Below are 20,460 nucleotides of genomic sequence, written 5' to 3'. Positions count from 1 at the left end.
TTATGGACATAATCCTACTGCTTGAACTAGCATGTCCTAAAACAGAGGAAAAACTCAAAAATTAGTTATAGAATGAATAAATAAAATGTGAGTGAGTGAATAAATGGATTGGTAGATCTATGATTATATGGGTTATTAGAAGAAATGATTAGTAAGTATTATTACATTATAACATATAATAACAATAAATATAGGTAATTCTCCTTTACTGATTATCTATATTATGCCAGATACAATGAAGGGCATCTTAAATAAATTACTTCTAGTTGTCACACAGTTCTATGAGGTAGCAGTTTTTACAAATGGGGAAACTGAAGCCGGGAGAAGTTAGGCTTCTGGTCCAGGATTAACATGGTTTGTAACAATAATCAATTTTTATCACATTGTTGTTCAGTCGCTCAGTCGTATCTGACTCTTTGCGACCCCATGGACTGCAGCATGCCAGGCTTCCCTGTCCTTCACCATCTTCCAGAACTTGCTCAAACTCATGTCCATTGAGTCAATGATGCCATCCAACCATCTCATCCTCTGTCGCCCCCTTTTCCTCATGCCTTCAATCTTTCTCAGGATCAGGGAATTTTCCAATGAATCAGCTCTTAGTATCAGGTGGCCAAAATATTGGAGCTTCAGCTTCAGCCTCAGTCTTTCCAATGAATATTCAAGGTTAATTTCCTTTAGGATTGACTGGAATTTCCATCATAGTTAACTTTTGTTGGCAGGCACTATTATTATTCTCGTTTTATAGATTATTGTTGAGAATATTGCTCCAGCAATCCAATGTAGGCCATCTGGGACCAGGTCAGTTCAGTGTTCACTGCCTAAACTCCTTTGCTGCTCGAAGTAAGGTCCAAGTGGCAGCAGCACCAGCAATACTTATGTGTGTGTGTGCATGCTAAGTCACTTCAGTCGTGTCGGACGCTTTGTGATCCCATGGACTGTAGCCCGACAGACTCCCTCCGTCCATGGGATTCTCCAGGCAAGAATGAGAGAATGGGTTGCCACGCCCTTCTCCAGAGGATCTTTCCGGCCCAGGCATTAAATCTGCATCTCTTAGGCCTCTTGCATTGGCAGGTGAGTTCTTTATCACCAGCACCACCAGGAAAGCCAACAACACTTGGGAACTTACTCAGTATGCAGAGTTTCATGCCCTTCCCCCAAGCCTCCACTCCAGGAAGAACCCCAGGTGACTCATAGACACAATAAAGTTGAGAAGCTCTGCTTTAAACATACTGCCGCTCAGACAGGCGAGCAGAGTTGGACAGGAAGAATTTTATGACAATAGGGCCAGAACATATATAACATTTTAACTGGGAGTATTAAGTACAGTTTCACATTAATTTAACAGAAGTACAATTATCTGAAAGAAAACGAAAGGAAATTGCTGAACTTCTGATAAATGACTATTTATTATATTTTCCTTATTCTTAATTTCATGTTTCAGCTTTAGTTCATATCAACCCTGTTATGGAGGATGAAATGTTAAAATTGTTCCCTTCTTCCCTCCTTCTTTCTCTTTTCCCTACATCCACATTTATCTTGGTGTTTTACTGTTTTTCTGCCCTAAAATATGTCACATTTCCATTCCATTCACAACCATAATCCCCTAGGTGTTTCCTCTTAGGTCCGTATTTCTTTGGAATCAGTGATCCTATATGTGCTCCATTTCTGAGTTCAATACTCTGACTGACCCTTTGATTCTCTGGGGTTTTTTGTTTGGCTTGGTTTGTTTTGGTTTTGGTTTTGTCAAGGAGTGCTTTTTCAAAGGGATCATAGGGATCATATTCCATAAATTCTTCCATATTTAAGAACGTTTACTTGCTGCTTTATAAATGAGTGAGAACTTGGCCAATTATAACATCTGGGGCCACATATTCCTTCTGAACTCTGTAGCAGCTGCTCTGTTGTCTCCTAGAATCACATTCGGGAAGAAGTCTGAAGCTATTCCAGGCACTGACCTCTTGAAGGTGCATTGCTTCTTCTCTCCAAAAGTAATTCCATTACTTTAACTTCTGTTTTTTAATCTTTGATAATTTTGACATAATGTATAACTTGAGCAAAATATATCTTGATCTAGACAGCTATATTTCACCCCACCCCTTATATAGTCTTTCCAACATTGTTCATTGGGTTCTTTATTTTAGGAGAATCTTTTTGAGTTATTATTTAAAACACTGTATTCCATGTGTTAGTTTCTCTCTTTTAGGAGCATAACTCCTGTTAGGATTCATTTGTCTACTGTAGAGGACACCTCCTCTCTAATTGTTCTAGTTTCTCTTTTTTTCTTTATCCACACATTCATGAAATTAACTCAAGCTTCTCCTTCATGATAGTGATTTCTTCTCCTTCATGATAGTGATTTCTTCTCCTTCATGATAGTGATTTGATCTGAAGCTTTGCCTATTATGCTTTGCTGTTTGGGTTCACTAGTTATCTGTAATGGAATTGTGTTGGCAAGGGCTGGACATTTACAATATTTCAAAGTTCTGCTGGATGAACAGGAGTTGAGAAGTGGGAGAATGAACCCAAGCTAAATGCAGTCTTTAATGAGGTACCAGCACTGAACTCTTCAGAATGTCTTTGTTAGAGTGGCCGAAGAATGAGTCTATGGGACTTTACATATTTTCCATGAACCTACCCATGGCCTGATGAAAGAGTCCTCAAGTCCCCACCTGACCCTCTGGCCCTGCTTTGGTGGTTTCTGTACCATACTGTGTTATGTCACAGCCTGCTTCTCCTAGCCACATCAGATCAGATTTGAGACCAGGGAATTAGAAATCCATTCACCTTTGAAATATTTTCAGAAAAAAATGTCAATAGGCAGGCACAAGGTAACTGTGCCTAACAAAATAACCCAAACCCACCATCTGTTTGAAGAAGTATAAAAAGTAGTTCCTTAATGCAAATCAAAACTAACAATACGCACCACCTCACACCAGTCAGAGTGGCCATCTTTAAAATGTCTACAAATAACAAATTCTGGAGATGGTATAGAGAAAAAGAAATCCTCCTACAGTAATGATGGAGATGTAAATTGGTGTAGCTACTATGGAAAACATCAGGGATGTTCCTTAAAAAACTCAAAATAGAGCTACCATATGATCCACAACCCCACTCCTGTGCATATATCCAAATAAAACTCTAATTTTAAAATAAACATGCATCTCTATGCTCATAGCAGCAGTGCTCACATTAGCGAAGATGTGGAAGCAGTCAAAAGTCCGTTAACAGATGAATGGATAAAGAAGTGGTGCATATATACAATGTAATACTACCTTGCCATAAAAAAGAATGAAATAATGCCATTTGCCGCAACATGGATGTGCTTAGTCACTCAGTGATGCACAACTCTTTATTACCCCATGGACTGTAGCCTGCCAGGCTCCTCTGTCCGTGGGGATTCTCCATGCAAGAACACTGGAGTGGGATGCCATGCCCTCCTCCAGGGGATGTTCCCAACCCAGGACTGAACCCAGATCTCCCGCATTGCAGGTGGATTCTTTACTGTCAGAGCCACCAGGGAAGACCAAGAATACTGGAGTGGGTAGCCTATCCTGTCTCCAGAGGATCTTCCCAACCCAGGGATCAAACCTAGATGTCCTGCATTGCCCGCAGATTCTTTACCAAGTGAACTACCAGGGAAACCCAGCAACATGGAGAGACCTAGAGATTACCATACTAGTGAAATAAGTCAGAAAGAGAAAGAAAAACACCATATGAAGCCACTTATATGTGGAATCTAAAATATGACTCACATGAACCTATTTACGAGACAGAAACAGACTCATAGATGTAGAGAACAGCCTTGTGGTTGCCAATGCTGGGCAAGGGGAGGGATGCTTTGGGAATTGGGGATTAGCAGATGTGAATTATTGTATATAGAAGGGATAAACAACAAGGTCTTAACTGTATGTCTATATATAACTGAATCACTTTGCTGTACATCAGAAATTAACACAACATTGCAAAGCAACTATATTTAATTTAAAAATAAGTTAAAATGTTTTAAAAGTCAGCATTTTAAGAAACCACATTCATTCAATGTCACTGGATTATGAGAGAAAGCTGGAGCAGGGGCAGGTATCGGCTATGCTGAGCTATTTGACTTTTATCCTGTGCTGACCAGGAGCCACTGAGAGGCTTTTTTTTTTTTTTTAGCAAAGAAATAACACAGTTATACTTGTGCTCTGCTTCAAACAGATTACTCTAGAAATAATGTGCAGAATAAATCTGAGATGGTCAAAGTCAGTGGTTAAAAAGGTGATTGGGAAGCTGGAGAAGAAATGAAGAATTCAGTAGTTATTTAGAGGTACAACAAGGAGGAGCTGGTAAAGGGACTGGCTCCGGGAATCCGGATCCTAGCTCTAAGAACCGCTATTTAGGCTCTTCGTGCGCATACACATCAAGCTGTCCTGTCTAACTCTTTGCGACCCCATGGGCTGTAGCCCACCAGACTTCCCTGTCCATGGGATTTCCCTGGCAGGAATACTGGAGTGGGTTGGCATTTCTCCCTTCAGTGGATCTTCCTGATTCAGGGATTGAACCCACGTCTCCTGCATTATAGGCAGATTCTTTACTGCTTCCCCACAGGATCAGGAAATACCGAAGAAAGGAAACTGGGGATACACATAGATCCCAGGTGCTCCTTCTATATTACTGACAGAAAAAAAAAAAAAACAACAAGAGCATCAAGCAGTAATAAGAGAATCTTAAGACTGAAAGTCAAGGAAAATATAACTCTAAACTCTATCAGAAGACATATCAAAATGATGCATATAAAACCTGCCCTCTAAATGGATAAATGTTTTTGTATGGCTGAGTCCCTTTGCTGTCTACCTGAAACTATCACCACATTGTTCATTGGTTATATTCCAAAATAAATAAAAAGATTTAAAAAAAAAAACATGTCTTCTAATTTTGTCTAGGGTTGGGGTAAGTCTGAGTTTGTTTCTAAGGAATATTATTTGATTTTGTTTCCATGGACTAGGAAAGGAAGAGGTGGAGAGAAACCAGAAAAGAAAAAAAAAAAAAAAAACAGAAAATAACAAAAAGCTTCCTTTAAGACCTTTTAAAGATGCATCTCTTAATTGGCATCTGATATTTATATCACCATGACATCATCTTGCGATTTGCCTCAGTGACTCAATGGTAGATTTCATTCTTCTTCAAGATGTTCTCAGACTTTTTTCCTGGAAGCACACTAATGGAACGAAGATGGGTTCTGGAGTTCAGAAGATCAGGCTTTCAGTCCTGGCTCTGCCGCAGGTCAGCAACATGATCTAGAGACCATGCCATTCCTCCCTACATCTCTGTTCCCTCCTGAGGAAAATACAAACTCAGAGTTTCAGAGGAGTAACTGAAGTGATGTAGGTTACAGTTTCTAGTGTATAGCTTGCCAAATAATAGGTGCTCTATGAAAGTTTAATTCATGTAGCTCAAGTTTGTGATGCATGTGGAATAGAGAGAGACAGGAGATGAAGAAGGAACACAATAAATATGCATGTCAGACTAAGGCATTAGTGGGCAAACATTTAAGAACTTTAAGGGAAGGGAAATAGATTTGTTTGCAGGAGCCAAGCTACAGCAAGCTACTCAGTTAGGAAATATATGCAATAATCCAAGTAAGAAATAATGAACTCAGGCAGGATAGTGGTAGCAAGACTAAAAAGAAAGAATAGTTTTCTTAAATATTTAGCAAGATTATTAATTACCAGTGGTAGAAGAGAGAGGAGACTAGAATGGCTCCAATTTCTAGCCTGAAAGATAATGCATGGTCCTATTCAAAAGACAATGAACAGAGGAGGAAAAGTAAGTGTAAAGATGAAGACAAGCAGCTCACTTATTGAATGATTCCCACGGGAATCATAGCTTCCCCTGGTGATTCAGTTGATAAAGAATCCACCTGCAACGCAGGAGACCGAAGTTCAATCCCTGGGTGGGGAAGAAGGAGAAGGAAATGGAAACCCACAGTATTCTTGCCTGGAAAATTACGTGGACAGAGGAGCCTGGTGGGCTATGGTCCATGGGGTCACAAAGAGTCGGACACGACTTAGCGACTAAACCACATCATTCAACAGATACTGTGGAATGTCTAAAATACCAGAACACGTGGCATGCAGCAAGGAACCTGCAAAGATGACCCCACTCCTCATGGAACTTAGATGCTAGCAAGAAAGTTAACTAGATAAAAGCATTCAAGAAAAGTGATCCAGGAAGTGTGATACAGGAGAGCATACAAGGAAAGTGATCCAGGAGAAAAGTATATGTGAAAGTCTTGAGGCTGAAAGAAATACCACCTTTACAGAAGTAAGGGAGTTCTCAGGCTGAAGTAAAGAGAGGAAGGCACCTGATGAGGATAGAGGTGTTTCCAGATTGTGCAGGTGCTGATGGACCATTTCAAGAATGGATAAAGAAGATGTAGCATACATAGCAATGGAATATTACTTGGCCATTAAAAAGAATGAAATAATGCTATTGGCAGCAACATGGATGGACTTAGAGATTGTCGTACTGAGTGAAATAAGGCAGACAGAGAAGGAGAAATATTGTGTGACACCCTTTATATGTGGAATCTCAAAAGAAATGATACAAATGAACTTATAAAACAGAAAGGGACTCACAGACTTAGAGAATGAACTTACGGTTGCCAGGGGGAAGGGTGAGGAAAGGGATAATTAGGGAGTTTGGGATGGACATGTACACACTGCTATACTTAAAATGGATAACCAATACTGAGCACATGGAACTCTGCTCAATGTCATGTGGCAGCCTGGGCAGGAGAGGAGTTTGGCGGAGAATTTTCCACTGGAAAATCACATGGACAGAGGAGCATGGTGGGCTCCTCTATGTGTATGGCTGAGCCCCTTCACTGTCCACCTGAAACAATCACAACACTGTTAATCAGCTACACCCTAATACAAAATTTACAAGTTTAAAAAGAAAAGAAATAAATTAACCATCCTAGAAAAGAAGAATATGGGCTTTATCTCTACAGTTATTGAGGTCATTGATGAGTTTTGAACAGTAAACTGAGATATGGTCAGACTCATATTTGGAAATTTCACTCTAACTGCAGTAAGAAGAATGCTTTAAGGGTGTGCACTTCTCAGACTAGAAGTTTTGAAAAGCCCACCTGCTACAGAAAATCTAGACACTGGATAAAAAATTGCAAATGTAAGTTCAAATGCATTGCTCAGCTTACAAGAAAGAAACAGAAATCCCCAAAGCTCATAAAATTAATATACTGAAACCAAACTGCTAGACAAACTCAGCAGCCAGAAGTGCCCTGGGATTAAATGTTAACACCACAAAACTAGAGGTTTGGAGACCAATGGCTGTCTGGGAGAACAGGAACCTAAACTTTTGGCCCATTGAAAAAACAGCATTAAATGTCAGGACATTTAAAAGACCTACACTCATTGAAAAAGACAGCTAGAAGAAAATCCATTTACTTCCAAAAGAAGAGGAGATAAGGATACCTATATATCTCTAGGTGGGGTAAAATATAGTTTTCAAAAATGGTTAAAATCAACAACATGATACTGTTATCTTACTTTAAATTTTGATGTGTTACAAAATAGAAATAGACTCACAGAAATACAAAACCAACTTATGATTACCAGAGGGGATCATGGTGATGGAGGTCAGTGGAGAGATAAATTAGAAGTTTGGGATTAACATACACACACTACCATATATAAAATAGACAAAGACCTACTATATAGCACAGGGAAGTATATTCAATACCTTGTAATAATCTGTAATAGAAAAGAATCTTTAAAAGTATCTACATAAACAGTGTGGAGATTCCTTAAAAAACTGGAAATAGAACTTTATTTTAATTTACAATACTGTATTGGTTTTGCCATACATCAACATGAATCCGCTACGGGTATACATGAGTTCCCAATCCTGAACCCCCCTCCCACCTCCCTCCCCATACCATCTCTCTGGGTCATCTCAGTGCACCAGCCCCAAGCATCCTGTATCCCGCATTGAACCTAGACTGGCAATTCATTTCGCAGCATTGTTTATAATAGCCAAGACATGGAAGCAACCTAGATATACTACAGCAGATGAATGGATAAGAAAGCTGTGGTGCATATACACAATGGAGTATTGCTCAGCCATTAAAAAGAATACATTTGAATCAGTTCTAATGAGGTGGAGAAGGAAATGGCACCCCACTCCAGTACTCTTGCCTGGAAAATCCCACGGACAGAGGAGCCTGGTGGGCTGCAGTCCATGGGGTCGCTAAGAGTAGGACACGACTGAGCAATTTCACTTTCACTTTTCACTTTCATGCATTGGAGAAGGAAATGGCAACCCACTCCAGTGTCCTTGCCTAGAGAATCCCAGGGACGGGGGAGCCTGGTGGGCTGCCGTCTCTGGGGTCACAGAGTCGGACATGACTGAAGCGACTTAGCAGCAGCAGCAGCAATGAAGTGGATGAAACTGGAGCCGATTATACAGAGTGAAGTAGGCCAGAAAGAAAAACACCAATACAGTATACTAACACATATATATGGAATTTAGAAACATGGTAACGATAGCCCTGTATGTGAAACAGCAAAAGAGACACAGATGTATAGAACAGTCTTTTGCACTCTGTGGGAGAGGGAGAGGGTGGGATGATTTGGGAGAATGGCATTGAAACATGCATACTATCATATAAGAAACGAATCGCCAGTCTAGGTTCGATGCAGGATACAGGATGCTTGGGGCTGGTGCACTGGGATGAGCCAGAGAGATGGTATGGGGAGGGAGGTGGGAGGGTGGTTCAAGATGGGGAACAGGTGTACACTCGTGGCAGATTCATGTTGCTGCTGCTGCTGCTAAGTCGCTTCAGTCGTGCCCGACTCTTCGCGATCCTGTGGACTGCAGCCTACCAGGCTCCTCCATCCAGGGGTTTCTCCAGGCAAGAGTACTGGAGTGGGGTGCCATTGCCTTCTCCACAGATTCATGTTAATGTATGGCAAAACCAATACAGTATTGTAAAGTAAAAAAAAAAAGTCTAAGTTAACAGTTATTTTTCCCTTAAATTTTTCTCCCTATTATTCTATTTTCTTTTGCAGTCTACTGTTGATAACTGTCAGCAGGACGTTAGTTTTTCTCTCTGGCTGCTTTTACATTTTTGTCTATGCCTTAAATGGATCTGCAGTTTTCACCATAGGATGTCCATGTGCAAATCTATTTCATATTCTTTAGAACTTGTGTGCTTCTGCCACTTAGGCATTAATACATTTATTCAATTCTACAAAAAAATCAGGTATTATATCTTAAATTATTGCCTCTGTCCCATCTTTCTGTTGGGCCTTCTCATTCTCTCTTCCATGTTTCTTAGCCAGTACTTACTGTCTGTCTTTCTTTTTATCTTTAGGTTCAGCCCACTAGTACCTTCCTCAGATCCCTCTCCACTTGGTCAGTTATCTCCTTTTGGTATTTAATATGTTATTTAAGTCATGTATTATTTATAATTTTAATTACTTTTTTATTTTTAGAGGTTCTACTTGAATTTTTTCAAATCTACATGTTCTTTTTCTATACATCAGTTCATATTTATTACAGTTTCTATTCCTTCATTAAGCTCAAAAGTCCTTTAATTATACTTATTGTAAAGAATCTTTCAGATTGTTCTATTTTCTCTGCTTGGAGTACTAATTCTCCCCCTCTATCTTGCACCAGCTAATTTTCTGTCCTGATACATAATTTTCTCACATAATTTACCATTTTAATTATGAACTCATACTCAGTGAGGGTTCTATTTTCGAAGATATCTTAAGGGCTCTGTTTTATGGAAGAATCCACATTTAGTGGTTTACTATTTGCTTTTCTGAGGACTTCAAAACAGATTTGTTAATGATTTCTCAGCTTGTAGTTCTAATACTGTAATAGTAAAATAAGTTAAATTTGGGGATTTGATTTCTTGTAACTGACTTTTGTTTTTAACCTTACTTCTAGCTCCAGGCATCCAGAAAACTTCCATGCTATTTCCTTAGTTTTCTCATCTCTTTTCTCTGGATGCGGTAGCCATCCAATCTTCCATGCTATATGCAAGAGCTCCCCTCTAACTCTCTGTAGCTTAAGTCCATATATTCTGTTCTGTTGCTCTGGCTTTGAGTTCCCTCTCCATTTTTCTGCTTAGGTATTCACCTTTTAAGCTCAGTTTCATTATTATTATGTTGTTATCGTTATTTTGCTTTTATCCAGCATGTGTCTGTGTTTGTAGCATTGAGGGTACTGATTACATTGGTTTGATTCACTTGGTTGTTAGACGTTTCACTGGGGTGTCTTGTTTTATGTAGGAGTTAAAATCCTTTTCTAATTCTCTTGTCCTAAACCTTAGTTCTCAAAGCCAGTTTTGATTTGAAATATCCCACTCAGTCATTCCCAGTATTTACTCAACCAGCTTAAAGACATGCTTGCAGAAAATCAAAGCCAAGTAGTTCAGGTGTTCTTGAAACTATTTGAAATTATTTGAAACTGAACTTCTATGTTCTCTTCAGAATCTTTTTTTTTTTTCATTCCTTTAAGAAACTAATGTCACAGAAAGGGAGTAACTGCTCTTTTTTGTCCAGAAATATATCTTCCTTGGTTCCCTCAATAATGCCTTTATTAGATCTCATGCACAATTATTGGCTATTTCCATTTCCCTTTAACAAGGTTGTCTGCCTAATTAAGAACACTTCAAGACCTAGACCACAAGTGACGTGCTTTATAGAGGGGCAACTAAATGACTTTTTTGGTTTTTTTTGCTGTTTCATTATGAACACCATCAGAAATAACACTGAGGATCTAATGTCGTATGCAAAAAATAAGCTCTGTTGTTTTTAATATTCTCCTAAAGCATGATACCTTTGGTCAATAGATGGTAACATTTCATGCAAATTAATATATTAAAAGTATTTGCAACTTAACATAGTCCCCCTTGGGGGAAAAGGCCTTTGTTGATATCCAATAAGTGAGAAAAAAACATTATTACATATACCATATATCTACATACATGTATATACTAACCTCATTTTGAAAATCATATTCTATTCAAGGACAAAAGTCGAATTGTGATCTAAGCTACATAAGGAAAGGATCACTGAGAAATAAATCACTCTACAAATCCTTGTCTATTGCTGCTCAGGATGGTAGGGAAAGACTGCATTTCAGTACAATATTCAGTGGTTTCAGCAGTTATTTGAGTATTTGTTCATCTTCAGTCCTCCAGTTATTATAATGAAGACATTTTAACAAAAAATATGAATACTGTGGGTCATCTCCTCGAAATAATCGCTATGCTTTGTAGTAAGACCAAATATTATGTTTATACATGAATGACCTCTTTTCTTTTAAAAAAAAAAATCGTATGTCTTTTTTGTGCTTTAAATATTCCTTACTCCTGACTTCACTAATCGGTGTGGAAAGTGGAAGTTTCGCAGGGACTCTCAATCTTCCTTATATTGTAAATAGCGCAAAGATTGCCCCCATTCACGTGTCCTTCTACCTGCCCGTCTTTTAATAAGAGATAGTGCCTACATAAAGACTTCTGACATCAGCCTTTGGGCCTCTGATCCAGTCTATTTTGCCTTGTCCTGGCCAAAATACAAAAAGGGAGGAATGTAAAGGCACAGGCAGACACTGCTTGATTCCCCCACTCTGCTTGCATTTCTATATGTCACCCCTACATTTCCATACATCTCTGTGTTTCTCCCTTCTTTACTGGGACTGTAGGTCTGTTAACAGTGACTGGAAGGATTAAATATAGATTGATTTTTGGCTCTCTACATGTACCTCATTTACAAACTTTATTTTTTAATTTTTATTTTTACTTTATTTTGCTTTACTATACTGTATTGGTTTTGCCATACATTGACATGAATCCACCACGGGTGTACATGAGTTCCCAATCCTGAACCCCTCTCCCACCTCCCACCCCATATCATCTCTCTGGATCATCCCCATGCACCAGCCCCAAGCATCCTGTATCCTGTATCGAACTGATTCTTGAACTCAGTACAGCAGAAACTATATTGCTTCAATACAACCCTGTTGTTTGATTATTCAGCCCTTACTATCTTTCCAAAAGAGGAACTCCTCATATATATTTTCTAGTGGCAAAGAAATTCTCACCGATGATTTGTCAGCTGAAAAGAATGACAGCTATTATAAATAATACAGAAAGCGTATATGCTAGATCAACATACAAAGTAATAGAAACTGATCATTTGAACAATGTGCCAGAACTCAACATCCCATTTTTTATCTCCTACAAAGTAGGCAGTGTAGAATGTGTCTTCACGGTTCTCACAGGCACTGTTGGCTTTGCTCAGAACATTTTTGGAACTTCTCTTTCAGAATGGTCTTTAGGGCCTGGTCTACATTGCTTTGAACAGAGGCTATCCCAGCTTCTAGGATAGCAAAATCACCATCACGGAAGAGTTATTCTTACTTCATTTTGTCTTTAAGATGTAAACATGACATGGAGAGAACTGAAATAGATGTTCAAGGTGGATAATACATTTGGGTCTGCTCAAATACCAGTAGTGAGACTACCAGGTAATAGTATTTTCCTAGTATACCTTATAAACTGATCCTGAAGCTAGGATGAATTTCAAAATAGTTGCAAAAACAACAGCTTCATCACAACAAAAACAAATCCTCTCATGGAAATTCCCTTTGAGGGGCAACACTCCTCTCCTTTAACAGTTTAAGTACTGTTGTATTTCTTATGTGAAATTACTTTTTGTTTATAATTCATAGTTTCATTCTCTTTAAAACTATTTAAAGAGGTTTACTGAAAATATTTTTATGTTCAAGTTGTATAGGATTAAAGATTTGCTCTCAAAATATGTTTGGACATATTTTGAATAGTAAATGTTTTCTGGGGGAAAGGCTAGGATATGATCATTGAAGTTTCATTTACTTCAGAGTAACTTCTCCTGGTTGCATAAAGCATGCGAATATTTGTACAAGGTTCCCTTTCCTGAGGCAGAGCGGGAGTGAAGAAACAGGAGATGCCGTAGACTTGGAATGAAGGGGTGTTGACTCTAACCCTGGCTAATTTGTTGTCTCTTGACAACAAATATCAGATTGTTTTTCCATCTGTGATGCTTATCAGCCTCTGAGGATTTGCAGAATTAAGCGAAGTGACTTTTCAAAGCCCTACAGAATCAAATTGTAGCAGGAGATGGAGCCCTGGAGCACTGAATGGGGAAATCCAAAAACACTGTTTGGAACTGGTAATTAGAGTTGAGCTATGTTTCAGCCTCTGACCCACTCATCTATTCAGCCTTTTGGAATATGCTGAAATGCTGGATGAGCACAAGGATCACTGAAGCACAGGGCTCAAATGATCACAACCAAAAACTCTTAAATTACTTTAAATTTTCAGAATTGTGACTATAATCAGCAATCACAGTAAACATTGTCACAAGACACCAGCTACTATCTGAAGACACAGAGTATATACACAACATAGTACATAGCTTAATTTATCTACACGTGTATTTTTTAAAATCTGAAAGTATGTAGATAGATAGATGATATATGTTTGTGTATATGTGTATATATACCCTCACCATGAGGAAAAGAGGCTATCTGTGACATGGAATTATTTTTTCCTTTTTTCTTTATCTGTATTTTCTAATGTTTCTAAAAGGAACTCATAGGAATATGAATAACTTCAATTCTCATAAAAATAAAATACTCAGTATAAGTGGGATCGCGCTGCAGAAGTTACAATAGAACATAGGTATATTACCTCTGTCTACTTGCCCCATCTAATCTGTGTGGCTCAGATGGTAAAGAATCTGCCTGCAGTGCAGGAGACCCAAGTTTGATCCCTGGGTTGGAAAGATCCCCTGGAGAAATGGCAACCCATTCCAGTATTCTTGCCTGGAGAATTCCATGGACAGAGGCGGGCAGCAGTCCATGGGGTTGCAGAGTCAGACATGACTGAACGACTAACACTATCCTATTGTTTGCCCCATAATGGGCTGCACAAAGCTGTCAGACACATGCATCCTGGACAGCATGCTATGGATTATCTTGCTGAGCTAAATTTTCAGATCGATCATCTATATAAAAGTTGATTAAAGGGCTCATTCATTATACTGAATTCAAGGTCACGTATCCCTGTATAACTGTAAAAACAATGCAAATAAAATACAGAGTCTGCATTGCTCTCATCATTCATATCAGCCCAAGCTAATTAAAAATAGATTTTTTTTCCCATTGTTTTGTACTCAGAAAAATTAAGCTTCTTGTTTGTCCTCTCTGTACTACCAAGAAATAGCATGTATATGAAGGTGCCAACCTTAAAATATGATGCATTTAAATCTTGGAAACTGGAACTACATTTAGTTTTTCATTTTTTCCATCCTTACTGTCATCGTTCAATGCCAACATGTTCTTTGGAATGTACATAGAATAAAAGACCACATTCATTTCCAATAACTTACAGAAGAGTGTGAAACTCAATGAACTTCTGCAAAGGACATGGAGGAAGACAAATACTTTAGAGTGAATTCGTATAAAAAAAAATTGCAGTACATGGGAACTTCTGTTTGACAGTTTTTGACTGAAAAATTATAAGGTATCCATGTTATTTCTCAAGGTATTCATTTTCTTCAAATTAGACACTGGTTCAAATACTCTTTTTAAATAGTGTCGCTTAGAGGTATGCTTTTTCTGGGGTGGGGGGGAACACATTAAAGTGTAGTCTGGCGTTATCACTGGTTAATAGTCTATTAGCTTTACACTCCAGAATTTAATGAAAAGGATCTTTGAAACTTTCAAGTCAACTTGGTGAGTGAGGAAGTGGGAGGGTAGGTGGAGGATGAGCAGGATAAATGATGCATACTGCTTCTGGTATTATTTTAGCAGATTTTCCAAAAGAAATTATTTTAGCTCATTCTTAGCTTTCAAGTCATTATTTGGAAAATATATGCTGTCTTGGAATGGAACACAGAATTTCAGAATAATATATAACTCCTTGTGTTAAAGCAAAATATCTTGCTTTCTATACATATCACATGTCTATGAAAACTAGCATTTCTTTTAGGCTACTAACTCCAAGAGATCTTGCCTGAGGTCACTGTGCTAGACAGAATTTTGGCCCATGGCCTTTGCTCACTGAATATTGACTATGTAATTTGCATTGTTATATAATTACATGGCAGATGTAATTAAGGTAACTAATCAGTTGACTAATCAGATAGACTACTGATCATTTGGGGCTTCCCTTGTAGTTCAGTCAGTAAAAGAATCTGCCTGCAGTGCAGGAGACCCAGGTTCGATCCCTGGGTTGGGAAGATCCCCTGGAGAAGGAAATGGCAACCCATTCCAGTACTTTTGCCTGGAAAATCTCATGAAGAGGAGCCTGGTGGGCTGTAATCCATGGGGTCGCAAAGAGTCAGGCACCACTGAGCAACTGACACTTACTGATCATTTAAAGTAAAGAGATTATCCTGGAGTATTCAGTGAGCCTAACCTAATCAAATAAGACTTTGAAAGTAGAAATCTTTCTCTGCCTGGTAGCAGATGAAGTCATCAAAGTTTCAAACAGTAAGAATACTTGAAATGCCACTTTTTATTTCAAGATGAAAGGAGTCACTTATTAAGTAAATAAGAATTTCAATTCTATAATAGCAAGAAACTGAATTCAGCCAACAACCTGAACGAGTTTGAAGTGGAACTTTCCCCATAACTCCCAGATAAGAGCCCAAACTAGCCAACTTCTGGATTTTAGTCTTGCGAGGCTCTAAGTAGAGAGCCACATTTTACTTTAAACTCCCAACCCACATGATTGAGAAAATAAGTGGGTGTTACTCTAAACTGCCAAGTTTATAGTAATCTGCTACAACATCAACAGAAAATGGACACAATCAGGCTTCTTGAGTGGTTCAGTGGTAAAGAATCCACCTGCCAGTGCAGGAGACACGGGTTTGATCTCTGATCCAGGAAAGATCCCACATGCAGCAGAGTGACTAAATCCAAGCACCTCAACTACTGAATTTGTTCTCTACAGGCTGGGAGCCACAACCACTAGCCACAATTAGAGAAAAGCCCAAACTGCAACAAAGACCTAGCAGAGCTAAAAATAAATAAACAAATACAATTTTTTTTAAAAAAAGAAAACGGACATGCTCACACAGTGAACAAAGGCTGTTAGATACCACCCCACTGTTAACCACCCTCCCCAGGAGGTGGATTGGTACACAACACCACTCCTGCCACTGCCCCCGGGTGCCTCTCTCACCCAGGGCCACATCCCCTCTCACATGATCAAGGGCATCATTGCAGCAAACTGCTCAGGGAGGCCCGCAGTGTCTCACACACAAGATCCAAACTCACCCTGATGATATTCCACTTCACTGCCTTCCACGCCACAGCAGCCTCAAGACCCTGGATATTGAACCAGAGCATCTTTAAGGGGTTCCATTGCAGCTGGAAGAGTGTTCTAGGCTCTTCTCCTGACCTCCATATTGAGTGATGTAGCTTCTCCAGGATTAGACAATATTTCAGTCTGTATAAAATAGCAGAAAGCATATGGGCTCCAGCATCCTGCTGCCAAGGTTCAAATCTGGAGTTCATCCTCTACATGACTTGGGCAAGTTACTATGTGTTCCCTCTGTAAAAGGGAGGTTAAAAAGGCTCTACCTCAAAGATCTGTGGGGAGCATTAAATGATTTAGCCACTAGACGCTTAGTGCAGTACCTGGCAAGCAATACATGCATGATTACATCATCTCTGTTTTTTACTTCTTATCACCCATCATTAGGAATATTATGGCACTCCCTTTTTTCCTACCTATTCAATTAATTTACCCAGTGAAAACTCACATTTCCTTATTACCTTAGAAAGTGTTTCACATGTTCTTTGGTTCAGCGATACCCAAACTTGCTTGATGTTAAGAAACACCTAAAGTACTTGCTAAAAGTACAAATTCACAGGCTCTGTCTCTGTAATCTCTGTTGTAGGAGTCAGGAAAGCTCGAGAAATCCACCATTTTTATCAAGGGCCTCAGATGACTCCTATGAATTGTCCTGGTTAAGGACTGGGATCTACGTAATCATGGTCGTTTTCAGCCACTGATACTGGTTGTAGGAGCCGGGGGTGGGGGAGAGAGGGCAGGGCATGTGCCAGGATATCCTCAAAAGCCAAGACCCTTCTAGTGCCACCGTGGGCACTGTCACAGGATACCAAGATCTTGTCAGGAAAAAATGCAAGCACCCCCTGCAACCCCCTGCTAATGCAAAGTCTGCAACAGCAAATTCACACATAGGCCCTTAAGAAAGTTCCTTCCACCCCAGTTTCTGTCATTCAAAGTAGCTAAACTAGCCACTGTATAACACAGGCAATGCTTCTCAATATTCTGTAATAACCTGAATGGGGAAAAAATTTGAAAAAGAATAGATAAATGTATATGTACAGCCAAATCACTTTGTCATATGCCTGAAACTAACACAACATTGTTAATCAACTATGCTCCAAAATAAAATAAAAAATTTTTTAAAGTGGCTAGTTAATGCTAACATTATTTGGGGAAGGGATGAAATGAAAACTGTTATGCTAGAGTATGAAGCATCAAAGCACTGGCCTTGCTCACAGCACCTGGCACAAAGGAAACACTCAAGAAACAGCTGCTGGTTTAGATACATCCTGACCCAAGTGTACAACTGAGTGAGTGACATCCCAGGGGTGCTGCTTTCCTTGCCTGCCGTGGGTTTTCTTGGCTATATGAAGTTCACAAACATCTTCAAGACACTCTACCTCTTGCAAGAGTGTAGAACTCAAGGGTCACAGATAAAAATGGATTTATGTGAAATTAATTAAACTTAAGTCCTGGCAAGGTCATATACTTTTATAAACTCTTCAAAAGAAAAGATATTTTTGTACTGTTTTTTTTTCTAAAGGATCCCAAAGTTCTATAAGCTTCAGGCTCCACCATAACTCTTCAAAGAGAGGTTTAGAACTGCTAGGAGGACAGGGGAATAAGATGCTTGAGACAGCCATGCCCTCCTTGCAGCCTGGAGCCCCCAACACCAACAGGTTATGCTCCGAGCAAGTGAACAAACTGTAGTCCTGGCCTTGGGCACAGCTGATCCCTCGTCTCTATGCCTGGCCAGCGGTGCAGAGCTCTTACTCTTGCCTGATCCCAGACGCTGCAAGGAGCCAAGGAAGACCTCCACTGGCTCTGACACTCAAATTCCTTTAAAAAAGAAAATATGTTGACCGTTATTAAAGTCCTTATTGAATTTGTTGCAATACTACTTTTTTTTTATGTTTTTTGACCCCAAGGCATGTGGGATCTTAGCTTCCCAACCAGGGATCCAACCCGTACCCCCTGCATTGGAAGGTTAAGTTTTAACTACTGGACCACCAGGGAATTCCCTTAAATTCCTCTGTATTGTCCCAGAGCTTCTGGTTTCTCACCCCAGCCCCTCCCCTATGTGCCAATTCCATTTTGTCCCCCATCCCCTACTCAATGATCATGCTCTGTAACCATTACGGCAAGGTGGCAATTAAAAATATGCTGATGCCTGATGCACAAACAGAGCTCTACAAACATTCTGTGATTTAATTGGAAATATTTGCTTTATATAATTTGTAGATTTTAGCTATTGGACTAAGATCGTTCACAGAAACAGATTGTAATTTACTGCTGTTTTTCTGGGGTTTTTTTATTACTGCATAATTAAAACCTACTATCAGCTAGCACTAGGAGAAAATGTTGGTGTTACGCAGTGTGAATTTTAATTGGCTGCACAATTACCATCTCTTCTTTCAGCAAACCTGCATCTCTGCAGTAATGTGTGTGCATAATTCTCAAAACCCATAAGATGCCTATAACCCACAGCCTCGCAATAAACTTACCAACTGATTTTCCACTTGTCAGCCCTGCCGATGCTTTCACAGTGAAGGACCTCAAACTAAAGGCATGTGGGCTTGGGGAAGCTGGCATCAGTGTGAGCAGGTTTGGAGGAAAGTCGGCACAGAACATGGGGTTTTCTCCTCTGGTTGTATTCCCTGCAGCCATCAGGACTGACGACTTTATTACAAAGGTGGAAACATGGGCCAGCTGCTCTTCACTTGCGCTGTCTCTCACGGCAACAGACAAGGCACTCAAGTGGGCAATGAAAGAGGACTTCAGATTCTTAATAGGAGAACTACCCTCTGTTCAATAGAGGTTTTTAAATTGAAGTAGACTTGATTTACAATATCATGTTAGGTTTTGGTTTATAGAAAAGTGATTCAGCTATCTTTTTCAGATTTTTTTCCATTATAGGCTAGTACAGGATATTGAATATCATTCCTTGCACTGTACAGTGAATCCTTGTTGCTTATCTATTCTATATAGGTAGCTTGTCTCTGCTAGTCCCCTACTCCTAATTTATCCCCTACCTCCTTTTCCCCTTTGGTGATCATAAGTTTGTTTTCTGTGTCTGTAAGTCTGTTTCTATTTTGTCTGTAGAGTCATTTATATTATTTTTTAGATTCCACATATAAGTGGTATAGTATTTATCTTTGTCTGACTTACTTCACCAAGTACAATATTCCCTTGGTCCATCCATGTTGCTGCAAATGGGGATTTTCCATTCTTATTTATGGCTGAGTAATATTCCATTGTGTATATTCACCACATCTATATAGGTTCTTCTGGTCAAAATATACCTACTCTGTGCCAGTTCCCGTGCTTGGCACTGGGGGTGCAGGAATGAATAATACACAGTCTCTGTTCTCAACAAGGGCTTCCCAGGTGGCGCTAGTGGTAAAGAAGCCACCTCCCAATGCCAGAGACACAACAGACACAGGTTCAATCCCTGGGCCAGGAAGATCTGCTGGAGAAGGGCATGGCAACCCACTCCAGTGTTCTTGCCTGGAGAATCTCACAAACAGAGGAGCCTGGTAGGCTACAGTCCATGGGTCACAAAGAGTTGGACATGACTAAAGCGACTTAGCATGCATGCCCATTCTCAACAAGTGCAAATTCTAGTAGACAAAGAAAAACATTCATATAAATAATTATATCAGCACAGGTTTTGCTAGAGTTATGAAGAAGTGTTTGATATAATGGAAAGAACATGGTCTTTGGAATCAGAGAGATTAGGGTTCAAATCTCACTTCTTCAATGCATTCAGCTCTACTGACTTTAGAAAAGTTGCTTCATCAAAGAATAGTGATTTCCTCATAGAAACAGAATGCTACCCCGCACAGTGCTGAGAGGCTCCATGGCTGCTAGGAGGGGGTGTCTGATCAGAGCATTCTCCTCCCCTGTGTTCCCCTTAGAGGACGTGTGGTGGGGAATTTTAGTGACAAAGATTAGAAATGACAGATGTCAGGTACTTGGTACAATGGCTTGCATGTCATCAGGCATTTGATAAATGGTAGTTATCGCTGTTGACAACTACTGGGAAAACACCATCTCTCCTGTCCCTGGGCTATTTCAGTAACCACCAAGCTCCAATCTCC

This window comes from Ovis canadensis, chromosome 3 (assembly GCF_042477335.2).
Source record: "Ovis canadensis isolate MfBH-ARS-UI-01 breed Bighorn chromosome 3, ARS-UI_OviCan_v2, whole genome shotgun sequence".
Taxonomy (NCBI): Eukaryota; Metazoa; Chordata; class Mammalia; order Artiodactyla; family Bovidae; genus Ovis; species Ovis canadensis.
Note: the sequence above shows the minus strand (reverse complement) of the source record.